This window comes from Saccopteryx bilineata, chromosome 2 (assembly GCF_036850765.1).
Source record: "Saccopteryx bilineata isolate mSacBil1 chromosome 2, mSacBil1_pri_phased_curated, whole genome shotgun sequence".
Taxonomy (NCBI): domain Eukaryota; kingdom Metazoa; phylum Chordata; class Mammalia; order Chiroptera; family Emballonuridae; genus Saccopteryx; species Saccopteryx bilineata.
Window position 1 is genome coordinate 306,924,374 of NC_089491.1, and position 23,735 is coordinate 306,948,108.

Sequence of the window (23,735 nt, forward strand, 5' to 3'; positions counted from 1 at the left end):
GAAAACAGCACGCCTGGCAATAGTATGCTCCATCCTCTGGAAGGCAGGCAAAGTCTGAGCTGGAGCCCCAGACAATCCCCTCTAATTTCCAACTAGCATTTACGGGTCTAGGTGGTGTCGCCTGTTGAAACAGAGACCGTTGGAAGGCTGACATCCCAGAAGAGGCTTCAGAGCAAACTCTGCAAGCAGCAAACTGGGCACAACCCCCCACCACCTGGGACGGTGACTGTCCAGTTTTCCGCTTCAATGAGAGTGGCTGTTCTCTCCATACCGCTGCAAACTTTGACAGCCCAAAGTTTGATTAAAGAAAAGAGAGCATCCATCAATGATGAGTGGATCAACAAAACATAGTACATCCATATAATAAAAAATATTGAGCCTTAAAAAAGTGATGAAATTCTGATACATGCCACAACATGGATGAAACTTGAGAATGTTATTATTAACCAATGTCATCAAAATAAATTCAATAATGTTTTTATAAAAAGAAAGAAAAAAAAAGTGATGCTAACTGAAGGGACCCAGAAACAAAAGGGCCAACATTGTATGATTTCACTTATATAAAAGTGTCTACTCTAAGCGCAAATTTATAAGGACAGAAAGTAGAGGTTTTCATGGCCTGGGAGGAAAAGGGTACAAGGTAGGATTATTGTTTAATGGGCACAAGTTTCTATTTGGGATGATGAAAAAGTTCTGTAAATGGATAGTGATGGTAGCACAATAATGTAAATGTAATTAATGTCATTTACTGCCATCAAAATATTTTTAGAAAGAAAACAAGAAAGCAAATAGAATAGTATTGGTACAGATAGATGAGAAGGGTGAAGAAGGAAAGAGCAGAACTAAATTCAGGACCGTGAGCCTAACTGCCACTGTCACCAGGAGCTCAGTACCATCTTAGTATTGGAGAGGGAGAGTCAGCGGTATAGAGGTCACTTATCCCAGACAGTGACCTCTGACATGCCCAGGACTGGGAACCCACTGAGGGCCTGGCACAACATCAAATAACTCAATAGACAACCTGGCAAGGTTGCGTGGCAAAGCCAAGGGGAGGGGAAACAGACTGGGCTTCTGGAGACCACGCTCTGAGTATATGGGGTGATGGGCATGGAAGGGCATAGAGGGCAATGAACAACAAGTCATCTTTTCAAGGAGCCAGGGAAAAGTCAGCTTTCATTTACTCACGCTCTGAAAGTCACCCCATCATCAGCTCAGAGCACACAGGCACCTGCTTAGAGCTGCTGCAGCTGAAGTCTTCCTGATTCACTAATAGAAAGACTGTGTTTCCAGTCTTTTTCAATACCTCATATATTATATCACTTGATCCTCCCAACAAACTTGGGAAATGGATAATACTGCCCCCATTTTGTAGAAAATAAAACAGGTTAAATACCCTGTCTAGAGCCGCACAGTAAAAAATAGAGCCAGAATCCAAATCTGAGTTTGGCAAAAGCCACATTTGTTTCATAAGATTGACTTGAAGATGCTTTCCCAAAACGAGAATTTTTTCTCCGGGACCATGTCACCTCTTAAAGTGCAGTGCAGTGATCAAGTGTACAGGTCCTGTGGGCAGACAGACTCAAGTCCCATTCACCATCACTACCAGTTTGATTTTGGGAAAATTAGTCAATGCCTCTATTCTTCAGTTTTGGCACTGATAAAATGGGGATAATAATGGCATCCTCATTTAAAAATTATTTCAGAAGATTTTGAGATAATCAATCCATGTAAAGAAGCACATAGTGCTGCCCCATGGTAAGCCTTCAATATAATTATTGTGGTTATGATTTAATGCTTTTGATCAGTACATTTCACCTGTGGGGTCTGGAGCTATTGGAGACCTGCTCATCAGTCAGAATGTGAGTGAGGAAATACAGCTGTACTTCCCTTGCTTCTGTTTAAGGAAGAAAGGAACACTTCAAGGTTGTAAAGGACTGAAGGTGATCTAGACTAATCTCTTTTCCAATGTTAGAAATCATTTCTTCTTATTGTTGCTTAAGAGCCTATTTATTAGCTCTTATTCTTTCTTATACAGGCATACCTCACTTTATTGTGTCTCTCAGATATTGCATTTTTTACAAGTTGAAGGCAAAACCCTGCATCACAGAAAAGATTACGACTTGTTTTTTGCTGTGCTCTGGAACTGAATAAGGAAGTATGCCTGTATTAAATTGTTAAACTGGGACCTAATTTGTGATCTCTACTACCAGTGATTGGCACACATTCTAGCAATTTTTTTTTTAAGTGAGAGGAGGGGCGATAGTGGAACAGACTCTTGCATGCACCTCGACTAGGATCCACCTGGCAACCCCTGTCTGGAGTCAATGCTCAGACCAATCAGGCTATCCTTAGCACAGGGGGTTGAGGCTCGAAACAATTGAGCCACTGGCTTGGGGTGGGGGTGGGGGTGGGGGAGAGGGAGACAAGGGGGAGAGAGAGGTGGAGAGAAGTAGATAGCCACTTCTTATGTGTGCCCTGAGCAGGAATCGAACCCAGACATCTGCATGCCAGACTGATGCTCTATTCACTGAGCCAACCGGCCAGGGCCCATTCTTGCAATCTTACAACCACCACCTGAAACAGCCATTTTTATCTCCTTTCAACAGTTGAAGAAACTGAGGTCCAAAATCCTAAAGTTAATTAGTAGTCAAGCTGGGCCATGAACCCACGTCTGCTTCACTCCAAAGCTTCCGTTCTCAGTATTACATGATACTTCTGTCTTAGAGAAGAGAGTACAAGTCTATCACATGGTACAACAGCAAATACCTGGATTGAAATCCAAGCTCTGTGACTGTGAAAAAAGTTCTCTGCCCATAACATCTTCCATTTAGTGAGCGTCTAACATTTAATGAACATTATTACATGTCAAGCCCTCTGACTTACTTTTACAGATGAGAAATCTGAGGGGCATATTATACTCAATATCACAAAATTTCTAAGTAGAGAGGTGAGTTTTATACTCATGCTGTCTGATGCTTTTCATTATGCTGTTTCTCAGAACCTCACTTGCTCAACTTTAAGAATTGATACTCACTACCATTGAATTCACACTTTAGTAAATGAGTGCCTACTAAGTTACAAATATTGTTTTATGCAAAAAAGTACAGGAATAATGAAACTATAATTTTATGCCTATTTTGTGCCTGATACTCTTACCTATGTTACATAATATTATGAACATTCAAAATGAATGATTCAAAATGACTAACAAGGTAGCAACTCAATAAATGGTAATATTTATTATTTTCTTCTATATCATAGCCTTAAAATTTTTTAACTGCCACATTTCCTATTGTCTTCATTCATGTTTCCTTTCTTTTTCTTTCTTTCTATTTTCTTACCCTCCTCTAGTTCAGAAGTTGCACTATTCCTAGTTTTTTAGTTTTAACCTAGAAACTTAATATGTATATTTAACTTAAAAATTGCTGATGATCAGTATCTTTAACCTCTTCCCAAACAATAGTAGAACACTTAAACTCCAATTACTTACCTTTCAACTTATCTACTATTGTTACTAGCATATAACATTTTATCTCCATAAGTTAGATGTTGTTATCTTTATTTTCGTTGCTATTACTAATTAGATTTAGCACCATGTTTACAATTTTCTTTGCTTCTTGATTCTTAGGTCTTTCTTTTAGGTAATATTTCTTCTTGAACTATTTCCTTTAGAAGCTATTTTAGTGGAAACTTCTTTTTGTTCATCTGCAAAGGAGCTTAATTTTGCCCTCATTCTTGGAAGATTTTCACTGATAATAAATTCTGTGTTAGCAGGTATTGTCCTAGCCCTCTGAAGATATTATTCCACTATTATCTAGCTTTTACTGTTGAGGGTGAGAAATCAGTTGTCAATCTAATTGTCATTCTCTTGAAAGCAATTTACCTTTTGGGCTTACCTTGAAATTATTTATCTTTGCTGTTCTATAGTTTCATTATGATATTTTTAGAGGGTGAAACTTTTTTCTCCTTCATTGGATTCACTAGGTCTCATAAATATAATAATTGTATTTAGTCAATTCTTGACCATTGCTTCTTCAATATTGTCACTCTTACTCTCTGTCTTATCTCCCTCTGGAACATTAGTTAAATGTATATTGGGATCTTTTTACTTTGTTCTGGAAGTGGGCCAACTGTATAACACATGGGCCAAATCTGGCCTGCTGTTTGCTTTTGTAAATATAGTTTTATTAGCACCTAGCCACGCCCATTTATTTACATATTACCTATGGCTGCTTTCACACTACAATAGGAGAGTTGAGTAGTTTTGACAGAGACCATATGGGCCATAAAGGCTAAAATATTTACTTTACTATCTGGCCCTTTACGGAAAAAATTGCTAACTCCTGCTCTATTTTCTATGCCTCTATACCTCTTCAACATTTTCCTTCATCTCTTCCATCTTCTATATAATTTCTCCAGAAATATCTTCCAATTCTCTAATTTTACCTTTATCTGAATTATATTATTTTAACTTTTTCATTGAAATTTTAATTTCCATCACTGTATTTATTTTTTTTCATTTTGATAAGTTCTCTTTGAATATCTAAGACATCTAAAAGATATCCAAAGAGAACTCAATCTAGTCGAGTTTTGTTTCCCTTCATCATTCTTTTAATACCAACTTATTTCTTTTAACACCTTCTTATTTCTTTTAACATATTAAATATATTTTAAAATTTTCTATATACAAACCACTGTAATACCTGCAATTTTTGTGGGTCTGATCTGTGGAATGTTGTTTCTACTGCTCAATTTCAGTGGTAATCAGGAAAATGCAAATCAAGACCACTAAGAGATACTATTTTCACCATTCAGTTGGCAAAAATGAAAAAGTCTGGCCTGACCCAGCAGTGGCACAGCAAATAGATCATCCATCTGGGATGCAGAGGACCCAGGTTTGAAACCCAAGGTTGCCAGCTTGAGCCCAGGTTCATCCTACTGAAGTGTAAACTCACCAGCTTGAGCCCAGGTCCCTGGATTGAGGGTGGAATTATAGATATGACCCCATGGCCGCTGGTTTGAGCAAGGCATTACTGTCTATAGCCCCCAGGTCAAGGCACATATGAGAAAGCAATCAACGAACTAAGGTGCTGCAACGAATAATTGATGCTTCTCATCTCTCTCCCTTCCTCTCTGTCTGTCACTCTCTTTGTCACAAAAAAAAAAAGAAAGAAAAAGTCTGTCAATACCGAGTACTTGAGAGGATGTGGATCAAAAGCATCTCTTATATTTCACTGGTAGGGACAAAACTATTACAAATGCATCGGGAAACAATCTGTCATTATCACGTAAATTTGAGTATTCATATACCAAGACCGAGCAATTCCCTTCTGAACTCTACACCCTTGTACATGTATACATGGAAACATGAACAGGAATGTTTGTGGTGGAACTCTTCAAAATGGTGAACAAGGGCGCTATCTTCACCAATGGAATATTATATAGCAGTGAAAATGAATGAATTACAGCTACACTCAAGAGGGATGCCTTAATATTATAATATGGAATGAAAATAAGCAAGTCCCAGAAGATGTTATTATATAGTATATATTTTTAATACAGAATACAAAACAAAACTAAATAAAATATTTGTTTAGGCATGTGTATATTTATCAGGTGAATGACAATCACAAAATTTAGGATAGTGGTTGGGATGGGTGATGAGGTGGGGGGATAGGCTAGAAAGGGAACATAGGTGGATTTAAGTTATGGTAGTGATCTCATTCTTTGGCTTTAACCACAGGGTAGTAGGTTCAGGTATCTTCATTAGGTTATTAAAATAAGTTGTGCACCTGAGAAATAAAGAAAAGGAAAGAGATGAAGCTAGAGACAAGAGAGAAGGGGAAAGAGAAAAAAAATAGGTTTCCACTATTTCAGCAACACTTTAATCTGCATGATCAAAGACAGTCATGGATCTACCAAAAGTTAGCAAGACTCTTAGATGAGAAGTTCTGTCAACTTCATGGTCCAAAATTGTCATTTAACAACACAGTCCATATACTGCACTGACCATATTAACCTAATAGGAAAATAACAAATCAACTTAGAAATTCTTATTTTGGGGTTGAAACATGGGGAGAGGTAGGAGGAAAGGGAAACAGGGCTGGTGGTCAGATATGCATTATTTCTCTAGGAACCAGATAACCAGAATCCAGAGCGGCACACAGAGAAGGTGGGAAAAATGGAGGGGGGGGGGGCGTTGGAGCAGAAGAGAGGCATCGTATTTCACAATGGAGGGAGACTCAAGTCTTTAGCAATCGGGGCGGGGCACAAGGCTGAGCACCCCTCTCCTCTAGGATCCAGAGAACACCACTTGGGAGGGAGAACACCAACCCCTACCAGTGACTTCCTGGGTTCTAAGGCCGTACCAGCCCACCCATACGATCCATAAGGGGAGCTCTGGGCTCGGAAGGCCGGGGATAGCAGAGCGAGCCGCTCACCCTGAAAAAGTCCGGACGCCACCCACTGGGGCCTCATTCTCCCCGGCTTCGCCTTCCTCCAGCCCCACGGTGGAGCTCCGTGCCCGCCCTCGGGCCCGCCGTCGGCGGGCCACGGGTCCAGACTTGCAGGAGTAGCTCGGCTCCCAGCGCAGTCCCGGCTCGGCCCGGCCTCCACCCCCGGAGCATCTCCAGCAACAAAGCGTCAGCCCTTTCGAAGGCTGCATCTGCACCGAAGCCAAAAAAGGCGGTGGCCCCACCCTGGCCAGACAGCGATTGCTCACAGAGGGGCAGTGACTCAATCGGCATAAGCCAGCCAAGCGGCCCCTCCCTCCCTTAGGACCCAGGGCCTCCCCGCGACACACCCAGGGGAGGAATCTCCACTCTCCAGCCTCTGGAGGCTGCCGGGGATCCGCCCAGTTCTCACCCCGCCCTTCACCTGACCTCCCTAAACACTCCCAACAGCAAAAAAACCTGGGGTTTCAGTGGCTTGGCGATGTCTCGGCAGTTTTCTCCAGAGAGCTCCCTAGCTGCCATGGTTGTTGGCAACAAGGACTCGCCGCACTTTGCTCGGTACCCATGCTTCATAAATGCGGATCGGGGAGCAGGAGCAAAAACTGAGGTGATTCTGGGATGTCATCATGAAATAAAATTTACATCCTGTGGGTCTGAGATGCTTTAACACAGGATGTTATAGCATATGTAAACTGCATGATCTCATCTGTCCTCATTCAGTAGTGCTGAGATGGGAGGGAGGTAAACAGAGCGGCACCCCACTTCGTATGTGGGGAACCTGACCCCCAGAGTAGGGACTGTGGCCTGGTCAGGGTACCGCAGGAGGGACCGTGTGGTTTCCTTGGCCTCATTTTTTATATTCTGTAAAATTGAGGGCCTTGAGTTATGGCCCCTTCCAGTTCTGAAATAATAGGATTCTAAGACGTCTAGTCTTCATCAAACATTGGCTCATCTCAACATCCTCAGGATCACCTCTGAGCTCTAACAATGTCCTTTCACATATTCATAGTGAAATGTCCTTTCACATATTATAGCTTAATTTTTCAAGACACTTCCATTTAGATTGTATACTCTCCCCCTAGATTATCTAAATAATTCTTTGTGGTTAGAAACAAATGACAAATGAGGAGAGTGAGGCTTAGAGGTTAAGGTGCTTGCACAAAGTCACACTGTTAGTTAGCAGAAAGGTCAAGAGTGCAACTCAATTAAGATGCTCTTAGCCTTGAGACACCCAAATCTTTTTACCCACTTTGAGCAAGTCATTCACACTGCTTGGGGCTCACCCTCCCATCTACAGCATGAAAAGAACCCATCCTTTCCACCAAGGAAGGTTAAAATTTTACACAAGCTGAAGAAATGATATTCCAAACCTCAGAGGGGTCAGGTAAGTGAGCAGAGGCTTCCCCATTCAAGAATCTTAATGTATCATAATCTATATATTTGTAGGTATGCTATGGTGTACAAAGCACTTCCATATCCAATACCCCATCTGACTCTTGTAAAAACCCTGAAAGGTCATCAAGGTACTATTATCTGGTATTTTAAGGAATGAAAAGGTTGAAGTTTAATACTTAATGACATGTGCAATTATAACACTCAGTTCTCTTGTGCTGTCTTAGGAGTTTCTAGGGTAACCAAAGCAATAATGAAGAATACTGTAATGGAAATTCAAAGTATCTCTCTTCATTTTTTCTCATCTATCTCCCTAAAATGGTCTAGGAGGAGGAAGTTACAGGAGTGAAACTTCCCTGGGACAGGGGAATATGCAGAGGTGAAACCTTCTTGTGGGCCAAGGGACAGACTATAGGCAGAGTGGCCGAAAGCTTCTCTAGAGTCACAGTGAAGTGGTACCAGCTCATGGATGAACCTAAGACTTTGTGTCCCAGGCCTCAAGCCTGCACTGAACAGGTACCAACACTCTTTGGACAAGCCTGTATCTGTCATGGAGGCCACCAGGACTCACTTGGATTTATAAGAGCTGGTTGGTACAACCTCCAAGAGGTGGCGCCTCAAGATGTCTTTCCAAAGCACCCTAACTGCCAAGGGTGTTGAGTGCTACCACAAGCACAGGGACCCTCTGTCCCTGTCATATATACTAGACCTCCTATCTTTGACCCCAGCCCTCCATTTGCTAAGGAGTGGTGATAGCCTCCTGCTCTAATTCCTTTCTCTCTGCCCCTCCCTGCTTTAACCTTGGATGGTTTTTTAAAAGTCTCTTTCTTTAAAAACATACACAAAATATACTCAGCCTCTTTCACACATACACATCTCAGAGAACAAAGGCAGGAAAGCTTCCTTGTTCTCTCCAATGAGAGACCAGTCGATGTAAGAGTACAAACCCAGCAAGAGGAGCCAGCCTGTCTGACCTTGATGAGCAATTCTACTCACAGGTTTATAGGGGGATTGATGGAGTGTTCCACATCTTCCAGAAACCTTGGCCCTTAGCTGAGCCTGTGCAAAAGCCACTTTGCATTTTTAACAGCCACTTCAAACACAAGTTGGCCGGCAGCTTCACATGGAATCCAGACACACAAAAAGAGGGAAAGAACTTCTCAAAGGCAGTTAGTTCAAGAGCTCCAGGCTCTTTCCCTTCTCCATCACACCGCAGACCTCCACCAAGGCTAGCTCCCCACTGTCTCCTTCCAAGGCAAAGGCTGTCTGGGTCAGTATCACTATTTCCCTACTAACATCACAGTGACCTTCATCTCTGGTTGCTATTATTGGATTCCATTACCATGTTTGGGACTGACTTGTGGCCAATTTGTTATGATGTAGGAAAATGTTCACAATATAGTATTGGGTAGGAAAAAACTTGAATCAAAAGTTCAATATTCAATGCGTTGCCAATTTTGTTTTAAAAAAGTATATACTCACTCACATATATAAAAGAATAAAAGAGAATACACCAAAATTTTGACAATTATAGACATCTTATTTTTTCCTTTATGATATTCCAAAAATTCCAATCTTTCTAGAAAGATCTTGTATGGAAATAATACAAAGTTCAGACTCTGGAATTTGAGAGACATGGTTTGAATTCCACATTTCCCATTTAGTAGCTGTAGAAACTTGGATAAAATATTTTATCTCTCTGAACCTCAGTTTCTTCTCTGGAAATGACTAGGAATGACATCTTCTTTATAGAGTTGTGTTAAGGAGAAAATGAAGTCATGGAATTTCAGCATTTTGCATGGTGCCTAATGTACAGTAAGTGCTCAATAAATGTTAGGTATTTTTATGTATTGTTTTATCCTCAGGGGGAAAAAAAGTAAATAATCTTAAAAAAAAAAACCTGAAGACCTGCTTTGTTCAAAATCCACCATTTGGATTAAAGAACACTGGAAAACACCAAAAGCCATGTCTGTCTCTCGAAGTGACTGTGACAAGAATCATTATAATGTATTGCAACAGCATGGATAGACCTAGTGGATATTACGCTAAGTGAAATAAGTAAGCCAGAAAAAGAAAAATACCACATAATTTCATTTATATGTGAAATCTGAAGAATAATATAAACAAACAGAACAGAAACAGACTGATGATTGGCAGAGGATAGGAGGATTTGGGAACTGGGTGAATGAAAAAGGTGAAGGAATTGAGAAGTACAGAAGGGAACTATTACAAGGGAAGGGTGTCAAATGAGGAGAGATTGGTAGTTACAAAATACTCATGGGGATGTAAAGTATAACATAGGGCATATAGTCAATAATAGTGTAATAACTGTATGGTGCCAGGTGGATACTGGAAATATCAAGGGGAACACTTTATGAAGTATATGATTGTCTAAACACTGTGCTGTACACCTGAAACTAATATAAAATAACACTGCAGTTTTGTAATTTTGAATGTAAACTGTAATTTAAAAACATTTTTAATTAAAAATGATTTAAAAAAGAATCATCATAATGTAAACGAGTTCAGATGTCAACGTCTATATGAAAAGGGAACTATTACAAGGGAAGGGTGTCAAACGAGGAGAGATAACTGTGAGGAATGCAAGGCTGAGGAAAGCAAATATAGAGGTACAATAATTAGTGCTGAAGAAATCTTGAATAGTGTATGTACAAAGCTGTTATAAATTTATATTATTTTGAAACTTTGCTTCTTTGGGGTTGGGGCACACTGGCCACCCCATTTGGCTGTGAGAGCTCGCTACAGTCTGGGCTGGCAGTATGCTGATCTTTAAAAGTTTCTTTCTGCCTGACCTGTGGTGGCACAGTGGATAAAGTGTCCACCTGGAATGCTGAGGTCGCCAGTTTGAAACCCTGGGCTTGCCTGGTCAGGGCACATATAGAAGTTGATGCTTCCTGCTGTTCCTTCCTTCTCTCTCTCTTCTCTCTAAAATGAATAAATAAAGTCTTAAAAGTTTCTTTCCCTATCGAATGCCCTCATTTAGGTGAGGTTTCTGTGACATCTGTTAGGGGTGCATCCTGTAGCTTATTTAGCTTAAAATGCATTCTGCTTTGGTATGTTCTCTCTGGGGGCTGATTGGGAGAAATAAACCAATAGTGTAACTGTTTCGATACTGAAAATTGACATGTGTCTTTTTTCCCCTTTTTTCTTTTAATTTTTTTTTATTATTGATTTTAGTGAGAGAGGACTGTAGAAAAAGAGAGAGACAAGAACATCGACCTGTTCCTGTATGTTCCCTGATGGGGGATCAAACCGGCATTCTCTGTACTTGGGGATGATGCTCTAACCCAGGGGTAGTCAACCTTTTTATACCTACCACCCACTTTTGTATCTCTGTTAGTAGTAAAATTTTCTAACCGCCCACCAGTTCCACAGTCATGGTGATTTATAAAGTAGGGAAGTAACTTTATAAAATTTATAAAGCAGAGTTACAGCAAGTTAAAGCATATAATAATAATTACTTACCAAGTACTTTATGTCCGATTTTTGCTAAGTTTGGCAGAATAAATTTTTATAAAACAACTTACTATATAGTTAAATCTATCTTTTTATTTATACTTTTGTTGCTCCACTACCGCCCACTATGAAAGCTGGAATGCCCACTAGTGGGCGGTAGGGGCCAGGTTGACTACCACTGCTCCAATCAAAACCAATCGAGCTATCCAGCCAGGGTGAGAAGTGTCTTTTTAAAATTAATAACAACCAGTCCACCCATCCCTAAAAAAAAAAAAGGAAAATGAAAAGTATACAAATCAGAAAATACAAAAAAAAAAAAAGATTCTGTGAGAGGTTAACAAGGGATATTCTTCCTGGTTAGGGTAATAGAGACACAGAGTTGTCCAGGACTCAGAGAGGATGACTAAGGAGCTAAGTGGGAAACAGCTGTGGCTTAAACTAGGAATAAGTTAGCTCCCAGTGAGACAGGGACCTTGGAATAGCTAGCCCCGGGGAGCTGTAAAGTGCAGCTGTTTGCAGCAACAGGTGCCATGAGATGAGCTGAGTAAGTTAGCAGGAGAATGGGTGCTTCACCCATCTGAATATAGCTGGGATCCTGGATCAGCTCACATGGCTTTCCAACATCCTGACCTGTTCTGTGCCAAAGACACTAGAGGAGGTTGGACATAAGAAAGAAGTGAAAGGGGGATTACCACCATTGCCAAGGTTCTACAGTGGAGCCCCGGTGTTCCTCCCCCCCTCCACGTAGTGGCTACACAGCATTATACAGGGAGCCTCCCAAGCTCCCAGCATGGTCCAAGGAGGAAGAGATAGGTAAAGGGGAAACAGCGGCTTCAGTGGAAGGACCAGCAGTTCTGTGAGCCCAAGGCCCTAAGCAAAGTCTCCTGGAGCACTGGCCACTGTGTATTTTCACAACTCACCAACTTTCCAGGAAGATCCCCACAGTCTTCGTCACTTAAGCCTAGTGGAGCAAGAGAGCTGCTTCCCAGGGCTGTTACCCCATCCTAAGTGCCCTTGCCTTCACCCTTGTAAGTTTTATTTTTTCCATTCTCAGTTTACCAATTTAAATGCCTACCAGGATCAGTAAGGCACAAATATAAGCAAAGCAGGCTGAGCATTATGCAACAGGGAGAGGAAGAGACTGCGGCAAACTAGAAAGGACCCACTCGTCTGAATGAAGCAGCAGTTACTCAGTAACCTGCTAACCACTGCCGTGGAAAAATGTAGGCCAATGTGGTCAGAGCTGGTTTTTAAGAAGTAAGAAACTTGGATTTCTATGTGAAATCTTATTTTTAAATTTTAGTAACCAACTATAATTAATCTGCAGTGTTATTTGGGTAGGAGGAGGCAGAGAATTTGAGAGTTGAAATGTCCTTAAAGTACATTTGGGCCAAAGTGAATTTCACTTTTTAATTTAATTTTATCATTTTATTTTATTTTATTTATTTCTGAGAGACAGAAAGGGAGAGAGATTAGAAGTATCAACTCATAGTTGTGTCACTTTAGTTGTTCATTTTTTTTCTCATATGTGCTTTGACCAGGGGGGTTCCAGCAGAGCCAGTGACCCCTTGCTTAAGCCAGAGACCTTGGGCTCAGGCCAGTCACCGTGACCTTGGGCATCAAGCCAGCAACCTTTGGACTTAAGCCAGCGACCATGGGGTTATGTCTATGATCCCACGCTCAAGCTGGTAACCTCGTGCTTAAGCTGGTGAGCATGTGCTCAAGCCAGATGAGCCTGTGCTCAAGCCAGTGACCTTGGGGTTTTGAACCTGGGTCCTCAGCATCCCAGATCAATGCTCTATCCACTGTGCCACCACACCTTGTCAGGCCCAAAGTATTCACTTTAAACATGAACAACTTAAAGCCCAGAAAGGTTGAGTGATTTCCTAAAAGTGATAAATAGTTCAAATTCCAGGTCCTCAACTTCTAATCTAGAACTCCTTTCCTAGGACACCCTGCCTGTCATTAGGATGCCTTTGCAATTATTCAGGCATGAAGTGATGGAACAGGGATGGTGACTCTGGGAAAGAAGAAGGTAAACTTTGATGTGCTCTTGACTCTAGTTTAAAGAAAAATGTCTATCTACTTATTCAGTTATCCATCCATCTATCTAACATATATGGATGATCATTCTATGAACGAAGGACTGTGCTAAACACTGGGTATGCAGAGATGACGAAGGCACCACTTCTCCTTTCAAACAGCTCAGAGGCTGTGAGTGGGCTTGGTTGATACTACAGCCAGAACCCACCAGTTGATACATCTTCATCAACCATGCTGCCTTAGGTCTGCTCACATGAGCTCTCCACTAATAGTCATAACCTCACTTCCTTTGAAAGCATCTCCCATTACTGGGTGCCATCCCTGAGAAACTGGGAGGGGGCTGGTGAATTTCCTCAACTTCAAGGGAGCCTGGAGCAGTTAGGTGATGGACTGGAAGCAGGAGCAAGAACAGGGACCCAACCCAGCAGATCAATGCCAAGCCCCTTCCAGCTTAAGGAAGGCAGGCCCCGGTTCATGCATTACCTTGGTGGAGCTGTCCCTAAAATGTGTATGGGTGTGTGCTGGGGAGAGAGGAAATCCCAGACTGGGTATCTCCTGTCTGTTTATAAAGTAGCCTGCTAAATTCCAGTGGTAGCTGTTGGCTTCTCTGGGGGACAAAATATTGATCGCATCCTTAGAGCATAATCACCCAGTCTGGCTCCCTCCATCAACAAGAAACTTCCCAGCAGTGGCTCTAACTGCATCTCCTCCTGGGGGAGGAATGCAGGGCAGGAGCAAACAAGGTGAGGCGGTTGCAGCTCTACTCCTGCTACTCTGCCTTATTTTGCCAGGACTCATGCAAATATCAAGCACAGCCCCAGAACTGGCTCTGAGAGGATAACCTGTTGTGTGGAAATGATGGAGACCCCAGCTGGCTTCTGCAAGCTGGAGAGTTGCAGCAGGCTGGGGCTTCTGGGCCTTTCTGTTTCAGGGGGATAATAGACTATAACCCTTTTATAAATGCACTGAGCCAATGGGTAGCAGAAATTGGAGGGCAGGCTTGTGTCAAGATCTATGGAAAAGGGAAAAAGAAATGGAGGGAGAAAAGAAGAAAAATTAAATGAACACCTACTATGGGCCAGGCCCTTGGAACATGTATTATTCTTGATGTTCATATATTATTCCCATTTTCCACAGAAAATTGAGTCTGCAAGGTAAAATAACTTGTTCAGGGTCACACAGTTAGCCAGGAAGACTTGAACCCAGTTCCACGGACTCTCCCAAATCTGACTCTTATAAAATACTATGCTTCTGGGATTGGCAAGGCTGACTGGGTGACTGAGGACTCCGGATATTGCTATCGGAAAAGGCACTGGAAGAGACTCGGGATTTGGTCAACTCTGACCCCCTGGGGTTGGGAAGTCAGAGGAAATTAGCATTATTTTCTCCAGCAATAGAGGACCTTGGTATCCTATTTCGGCCTCTCAGTAAGTGGATGATCCAGTGTTAGGGATCTCTCCTTTTACCTGCTCACCTCACAGGACTGTGTCTGATGTACAGACAAGAAACACATAGAGATCTAGGGCCACATTTTCCTCTAGACTCCTCCATATTGAGTGACTGTTCCTAATGACCCCCCCATCAAAGTTGACTGTGGGAGTTGAGTAGGATCAGTGGTACACCCACAGGCTTACCGCAACATATTTCAGTGTCCCCGTTTCAACATCTAGACTATTACTTTTTTTCCTTTGACCCTGGGAAGCCCAGGAGTGCAGAAGATAGCAAAGCAAAATCCACTCAGAAATGTTTTACTGAGCATATACTATGTGTCAGGTATCAGGTACATCAATGAACAAAAAGACTAAAATCCTTGATCTTATGGAACATTCATTCCAGCAAAGTCAAAGTAAAATAGCGTTTTGTTTTTAATAAATGGCATGGATCTCTGTGTCAGAAAAGGCTTGGGTCGAATCACCAACCCTAACCAGCCAGATGAACTCTGGGCAAGCTACTTAACTCACTGAATATTAGCTTTCTTAACTGTAAAAGGGAGGCAATAACCTATTGTGGAGATTATGTATATAAAATGTCTGACATAGATCAAGGTTCAAAATGGTAACCTATTTTTCCAGGCTCACCTGAACCCACATGTTCTGGGACAACTCACAAGGCCTCTTCGTTGGGGGCTGCAACCAGGGCATCATCTCCACGCTGTCCTAGAGATAGTCAGGTGGGGTGACACCACCTAAGGTTAAGGAATCTCCCCTCTAGAAGCATCTGTTCCCACTCATAGGCCCTGTTGAAGGGATAGGCCTAGGTAGTCATGTTTGATTAGTTTCCCACTACTCCCCCCCCCCCCCCCCCCCCAGCAGGCCATAGCAATTAGCAGGGGTGTACGTTGAACTTAGCTGGAATCAGCATCTCCTTGCATTTGGACCGAGAGACTGAGTTAATTTACTTTGGAGAGGTAAGTGGGAAGCTCATATAAACTTGGAGACTGAGCCTGCTGCTTGGTTAACCACAGTGGGTGCTGTATATGTGGACATGGGAGCAGAGAAGAGAATGCTCGCGGTTGCAGAGAGAAGGCACAGGCCAAGCAGGGGCTGTGCTTCCCACCATGCTGCGCCTTCCACTACTAAGTTCTGTGATAGTCTCTAACCCTTCAGGAAAGCCCCCTTTTACTTTTGCTTCGAGTGGGTTTCTGTTCTTGCAACCAGATAAGCTCCAAGACAAATCCTGTACCTGTCTCAGAAGGTGGTTGTTGTGACATAACATGAAAGCCGCTGGCATTTAGTCAACATTTAATAAATGATGTTGAATCCCTGTTTTTTGTTTGTTTGTGTTTTTATTTTTTGTGAGAGAGACAGAGATAGGAAGCCAGAGAGATGAGAAGCATCAACTCATAGTTGCAGCACTTCAGTTGTTCATTGCCTGCTTCTCATCCGTGTCCTGATGGGGGTGGGGTGGGGTGGCACTATAGCAGAATGAGTGACCCCTTGCTCAAGCCAGCAACCCTGGGCTCAAGCCAGCGACCTTGGTCTTCAAGCCAGCAACCATGGGGTCATGGCCACCATCCCATGTCCAAGCCAGCGACCCCATGCTCAAGCCAGAAGAGCCCGCACTCAAGCTGGCAATCTCGGGGCTTTTTTTTTTTTTTTTGTATTTTTCTGAAGCTGGAAATGGAAAGAGACAGTCAGACAGACTCCCGCATGCCCCAGACTGGGATCCACCTGGCACGCCCACCAGGGGCGACGCTCTGCCCACCAGGGGGTGATGCTCTGCCCCTCCAGGGCGTCGCTCTGTCGTGACCAGAGCCACTCTGGCGCCTGGGGCAGAGGCCAAGGAGCCATCCCCAGCGCCTGGGCCATCTTTGCTCCAATGGAGCCTCGGCTGCGGGAGGGGAAGAGAGAGACAGAGAGGAAGGAGAGAGGGAGGGGTGGAGAAGCAGATGGGCGCTTCTCCTGTGTGCTCTGGCCGGGAATCGAACCCGGGACTCCTGCACGCCAGGCCGACACTCTACCACTAAGCCAACCGGCCAGGGCAATCTCGGGGCTTTGAACATGGGTCCTCCACATCCCAGTTCGATGCCCCATCCACTGCACCACCACCTGTTCAGGATACGATTGACTTTATTTGCTCAGAATATTAAATGAGAATTCCAAGTTTAATATCTAGCACATAACTAATTAATGTTAGTTCATACTATTACTTATTATTAAGATGGAACAAGTATTGTTTTAGATCTTGATTGAGGTGAGGAGGGAAGACACAGTAAGAGCTGGATCTGGACCAGGGAGTGAGGTCATGGAGCTGGGTAGTGAAGAGAGAGGCTGCAATGAGAAGGGCAGCACATGGACCTAGCACTCCAGCACTCACGCGATGCTCTCACTTCCTATGTCTCATTGGTCCATCACGACACTCTAAAGGGTAGATGATGAAAGGCAATATTATACACATTTTACAGATAGGAGAATTGAGGCTAAATTAAAGTGTGTATAATAGGTACCAACCAAATCTAAATCCACCCTTTTATCCTGTAATACTACACTTCCTCTGGAAAGGAGGATGAGGAGTATAAAAAGAGAAGGAAGAATTAAAAGAAACCGGAGGGTTTTTCCAGATGTTTATCTTTTTATTCCAAGGTTCCAGTCAGATCCCTTCTGGGCATCCCAGCAGAGTCAGAGGCCCCAGACGTAAGCAGGGGGTTGCAAAGTTAGGGGACAATGGGATGCCACACCAAGGACAGGACACACCAGGCTAGATGAATACTCAGCTTTAGCACCAGGCCCTGGCTCAAAAGAAATCTTGCTGTGGCAAAGGACAAGGGCAAATCCTTCACCAATTAGGATATAGTCTGTTTGGTAACTGAGGGGCTGCCCTGCAATGGTCTCCAAGGCCCCTCACAGCGCAGCTGTATATGGAGTCAAGGCCTTAAATGCCTGAAGTCAGGGGCTAACACATTCTCTAGGACGCAAACCCAAGTTCTCTCTAGAACACTTCCACAATTAAGGTTTGCTGTGCACTCCCAGGCTCTGGAACCTCACTCATCCTTCAGCTGAAAGCAGCCAGTTCTTAGCCACTCCCTGCCTCCTGGACACCACTTCTCTGCAAATCTTAACATAGTAACCGGCATACAGTTTGTGGCCACTTCAATGTTTGTTGAATGAACAAATGAACAAGCGAATGAATGACAGATTGGTTCTGGCAATAAAATCACCTTGTGTTGTCACATTATAGTGACCCTGCTCCGCTGACTCTTAGCCCCAAAATCAGAGCTCCACAGCCACTGGGGCTTACACTGGGGCTTAGGAAGCTGCTGAGGAAGAAGCTGATCAAAGCGCGTTCCCTCCATACTTCCTCGGACCTTTTAGAGTGACCATACCCTGAGAAAAGGGCAGAGGCAGGGATGCCCAGGCAGGAGGAAGGCTCTGCTCAGCCCTTTCCAGGACTTGCCCTCCCCCTCGATCACTCTGCTTCTCCCCGCTCAGGGACCCCTGTGTGGGAGGGGCTGTAGGAGTACCAAGAAAAGAAAGGAAGCTCCATTAGGAGCTGCAATAAAGGGTGGTGCCCAGAGAGATTCTCTTCTGCATTTTCTCTAGTGCTAATGACCTTAATTGTTAATAATAGTAGCAACAATCCTGGCACAGAACTTTCTTGGTTTCTAGCATCTTTCTTCCTGAGTGTTCCTACCACATGACCTCATCATGCCACACATCATCCTTGCAGGGGCTAGAGTGGTTCTCAATGTTATGTGGGCAGAGAAACTGGAGATTGAGAAGGTTTGTCTTGATCTGGGTTACACAGGGATACACTGATGGGGTCAGGGCCCCACTCACAGTCCTTGAGTGGAGAGAACGGGGCACCAGCTCTGGCTCGGGCTCAAACTAGTCTAGTGTCCTGGGCCACTCTCTAGGATAGTGTTTTTCAACTGCGGGTCTTCAGACTGGTCCGCCAGAAATTTTATGGCAGTCTACGAAAGAGTTAACCTCCCTGATGTTGTATGACAATTACAGACTCAATGATCTTAGTTAAATTTGCTTATAGTCATAGTGATTTCTGCCTTAATGGTCCCTGAAATAATTCTCTGATTTTCATTGGTCTCCAAGTGTAGTATGGTTGAAAACCACCACACTAGGTTTCAGTTTTCTCACTTGCAAAAGAGGGAAGTGGGACCATTTCTCCAACTCTATCCATCTCAAATGCTCTGGCTCAATAAAATGAGCTCTGCCCTTACCCCCCACCCAGCCCAAAGCCTGGTGACTGAACTCCTCTGTATCAAGGTCAGAAAGCTCCTGGAAATTTGAATGCCAGTTGTACCTGTTCTCGCATCCTAACAGATGCCCTATGAGTGCTTCCAACAAAGAAACTGTACTACAGACGACAGGGAGGAACATTGAGAAATCATCCTAATGGTCCATGAGCACCAGGACAGCAGGCAGAAAGCAGGCTGCTGCTGAGGCCAGATGCCATCCTGCCCTCGACACCAGTGCTGGCTCAGACAAAGACTGGAGGTGGTCCACTGAAGAGGGGAAGACAGCCTCCTTCACCTGCCAGAGTATCTGACTCTCCATGATGCTCAGAGTATCCTTGAACAGATGTAGCAACACAGCCCTTCCTCCCAACCCACCTCCCCACCCCATCCTCTCCTCCATCAAATCTGTCCTCTCTCCTCATTCATATCCTGTTTGGCAAGCACCTCCTCCAAGGATAATTTCCAGGTGAGCCCTGCCAAATTCTGGCCTCCACATTCTCACTCACACCCCTCTAGCGCCCGCATCATGTGTCCCTGTGCCAGATGAGGCTTCAAGGGTGTATCCTTACCCTTGTCTGCCCCTAGATAGGGGGAAGATAGGATGAATATTTTCTATTTCCTCCTTTCTTAGGTTCCTCCATCCTTCGTTCCCAAGATATGAAGCAAAGCATCCAGGGAATAGGAATAGCGGACTACAAATGAACAGCACTCTCCTCTTTACCCTGGCCAATTACCAGAAATGCTAATGCTGGGATCTCTACCAGAGTCTGGATCAGGGCTCAGCCAATGTGTCTACCTCCAGGATCAAAAGTCTGGATTGGGAGGGAAAGGAGACTGGTTTAGCAGTTGGCAGCTTTACCCAAGTTTTTCCAAACCCAACCCAGAGTTCAGATGAAAACCACATCTCTCCATCCCATAGCTTTGGCTGTGGTCTCTGCTTTCCAATGTGTAATCATATTAATATTAGGTTGAACCACATTAAATTATTTTTTGTAGGTCAAAAGTGGTTGCACATTGGCAATTTCATATGGTTGGACCTAGAAACTGTTTGGGGGATCATATTCCCTAGAAGATAGTAAATACCCTGAAGGCTTGGATTTCTGTATCTCTAGTCAATTTTTCTTAGTTTCTGGCTTAGGACATGGCAGAGTGGTGGCTTTGGAAGGTGTTGAGTACGTACTTTTTTTTTTTTGTATTTTTCTGAAGTAAGAAGCGGGGAGGCAGATAGACAGATTTCTGCATGCATGTGACCGGATCCACCTGGCATGCCCACTAGGGGGCAATGCTCTGCCCATTTGGGCCATTGCTCCGATGCGACAGGAGCCATTCTAGTGCTTGAGGTGGAGGCCATGGAGCCATCCTCAGTGCCCGGGTCAACTTTGCTCCAGTGAAGCCTTGGCTGCGGGAGGGGAAGAGAGAGACAGAGAGAAAGGAGAGGGGGAGGGGTGGAGAAGCAGATAGGAGCTTCTTCTATGTGCCCTGGCCAGGAATTGAACCCGGGACTTCCACATGCTGGGCCGACGCTCTACTACTCAGCCAACTGGCCAGGGCCGAGTAGGTACTTTTTAATTGAACTTCCAGGCAAATGAGATGGGGAATCTTAGAACATGTTCTACCCTCAAACCTCGAGGGCAGCTGTCCACAAGGCAGAACATTTTAGGTCTCCTTTGGTCATCCTGGGAAGAAAGACGGAACTTAGCTACACCCTGTTAGATTGTGCTAGATTCTATGATAAAAGGGTTTGGTGTCAGTGTTGAATGTTTTGCTTCATTGTAAAAAAGGAGAGTCTTGAATCAGAAATGCCTGTTTGTCCAAGCTCCTGTTCATTTTACAGTGGGGGTGATGAAGGCCCAGAGACATCACCTGCCTTGGTCAAGGTCACACAGCAGCCCAGATCACCAGTATTCTGATTCCCAGTCTCATGCTCTTCTGGCAGGCCTGGTAACACAGAAGAACAAACTCCTTCCTGTCTGCCCTCTTCTAATTTTCTGGCTCCCACTTTTTCAGGCTCCCTAGCAAGACAGAAAGGGGATTGACTAAAGTATCAATAGCCCTCTCCTACATGAAAAGAGCCTGAGTCACGCTAGGCCTGGCCCCAGGGTTTCCAGGGAGAGGAGGGGAGGGCAGTGTGATGAGCAGTACTGGAAACTTGATCTCTCTCCAGAGCTAGGCTGGGCTGGGCTGGGGGTGGGGGGGTTGGGGGTGGCGGCATGGTGATTCGAATACTGACAGTGCAGCTGGTATGCTAGCCCTGCCAGGAGGAGCGTGAGGTATAGGTGAGGTGCTGCCTCTTTCAGGCAGCTTTAGGCCTTGCTTAGTGCAGGCCTGAAAGCTCAGGGTAGGCACAGCCGAGTCCTCTCAGAATCACCCAATTATAAAATTCACAAAGGATATCTCTGAACTGTCGGTGGATTCCTTGTGAGACCCCTCCTCAGAAGGTAAGTGGGTAATTCTGAAAGCCTTCTGCCCCTAGGTTTCCTCAGTTAGCCCATGGTGGTCGGGGGATTCCTGCTCCCACTCGCTGCCCAGGGGCCCTGCTGGCCCACCCATTGTGTCCAGCTGCTTCCCATCTGGAACAAAAAGCCTGGTGGTGACAGCAGTGAGGGTGAGCAGAAAGATTCCCTGAAGGAAATCCTTGTTAGGAGATCCCTTGTGAGTGCTAGGTGGGGAAGAGGGAGCTTAGCTGGCCAGGTATTTGGGAGATGAGTGAGAGAATGCAGGATTCTGGGAGTCCTTCCTGGCATTGACTTCCCTCCCTAACTTAGTATTAGGGAAAATTTCAAACCTGAAACACTGAAAAAACAGTACAATAAACAAATCATACCTTTTACTTGGATTTACTAATTGTTAATATTTTGTATGCCCTCTCTGGATGTATGTATGTAATGCACAGCAAGATAGTGTGTGTGTGCGCGCACACACACACACACACATTTTTTGCTGAACCATTTGAATCACTTGCAGACACATTGCCCCTAATACTTTTGCCTAATCTCTAAGAATAAGGATAGTCTCCATCATCATTACCATTATCACACCTTAAAAAATGAACAATAATTGCCTGACCAGGTGGTGGCGCAGTGGATAGAGTATCGGACTAGGATGCGGAGGACCCAGGTTCAAGACCCCGAGGTCGCCAGTGCTTGAGCATGGCTCATCTGGTTTGAGCAAAGCTCATCAGCTTGGACCCAAGGTCACTGGCTCAAGCAAGGGGTTACTTGGTCTGCTGTAGCCCCACGGTCAAGGCACATATGAGAAAGCAATCAATGAACAACTAAGGTGTCACAGCGAAAAACTAATGATTGATGCTTCTCATTTCTCTCTGTCCCTATCTATCCCTCTCTCTGACTCTCTCTCTCTGTCTGCGTAAAAAAAAAAAAAAAAAAAAAAAAAAAAAAAGAACAATAATTACATATTACCTGATATCTATATGAAAAGTTTCCCAGTTGTCCCAAGATCTCTTTTATGGTCTTGTGTGTATGTGTGATTCAGGATCCAATTAAGGTTTATACATTGCATTTGGCTATATAATGTCATTAGTTTCTTTAAATCTAAACCAGTTTTTGCCTCCCAAATCTTCTCCCCAGAACACAATCTTAATGTGTTTTTATGACATCCACTTTTCTGAAGTCTCAGTCAGTTGTCATGTAGAATGTCATTATAGATTTATCTTTTGTCTCCTCATAATTAGATTTGGGACAAACATTTCTGACATGAACACAGGTGACGTAGTTGAAATTCTTCTTATAAAGCATATCAAGAGGAACTAATATCAGGTGGTTCCACTAATAAGTCTGGTTTCTTGGTTAAGGTGGACAGTGCTGACTGTCTTGGTTGTAAAGACAGGTTTTCCTTTTGTAGGGAGTAAGTAATCTCTGAGGTGATACACTGAAAGCAACTTTCATCCACTGGTTTTTACATCCATTAGTAAGCTGAGCCTGAATCAGCTATTATATTGGGGTCTGCAAAGTGGTTAAAGTTCTGTCATTACTTCTACATTTCACTAGCTGGCATTTATTTGTTAAAGGTTTTTCCTTCCTGCTCCATTTAAACTGTCAGAATGGGCTCATGAAATCTTTTATTCAGTGTCTTACAATATATTACTGTTATTCTTTTGATACCTGTTGTGTCCCAAATTTGCGCAGTGGGAGCCCTTTTAAACCAACTTCTGTGTCCTTTTGTCATGAACATGCTCTAGCTTTCTAGTTTCCCAGCCCCAGACTGGAATCAGCCATTTCTCTAAGGAGCACTACTTTCTTTTAGTGGGAAATTATGCTTAGAAATGAAAATCTGAGCATGTGGTGAGTTCAATGATACTGTGTAGCATTGCTTCTAGACCCTTCCATTGGACAGACCTAGGAGAAACACAAAGAAACACAGGGTTCTTTCTCACCTTACCCCATACTATGTTTGTGTCTCTCTTCTTCCATAGTGAAACCCTGATTTCCAGTAATATTAAAACATAGTCATTCATTTTATCTATCCCTACAATAAACAAAAAAGTTTCCAATTTATGACACCAATACCATGACCAATAACAGACCTACAAAGTAAAGTTCAAGATTTTTTTCAGTTCTTTTTATCCTTAGAATATATATTCCATTAAGGATATAGAGTCAGGCCTGACCAGATGGTGGTGCAGTGGATAGAGCATCAGACTGGGATTCAGAGGACTCAGG

The 23,735-nt window shown here is 43.6% G+C and overlaps 1 protein-coding gene across 6 annotated transcripts in view; it reads right to left on the reverse strand.

Moving 5' to 3' along the window:
- Nucleotides 1-23,735, reverse strand: part of ATP2B4 (ATPase plasma membrane Ca2+ transporting 4) — a 102,550-nt gene that overhangs the window by 73,053 nt on the left and 5,762 nt on the right. Inside the window, exon 1 of one of the 6 annotated variants that reach the window (XM_066261644.1) lies at nucleotides 6,441-6,637. The exons of the other annotated variants lie outside the window; for them this stretch is intronic. The gene's annotated coding sequence lies outside the window, so the exon portion shown is untranslated. Of the gene's footprint in view, nucleotides 1-6,440; nucleotides 6,638-23,735 lie in introns of those variants that run through there. 6 annotated transcript variants of the gene reach the window in all.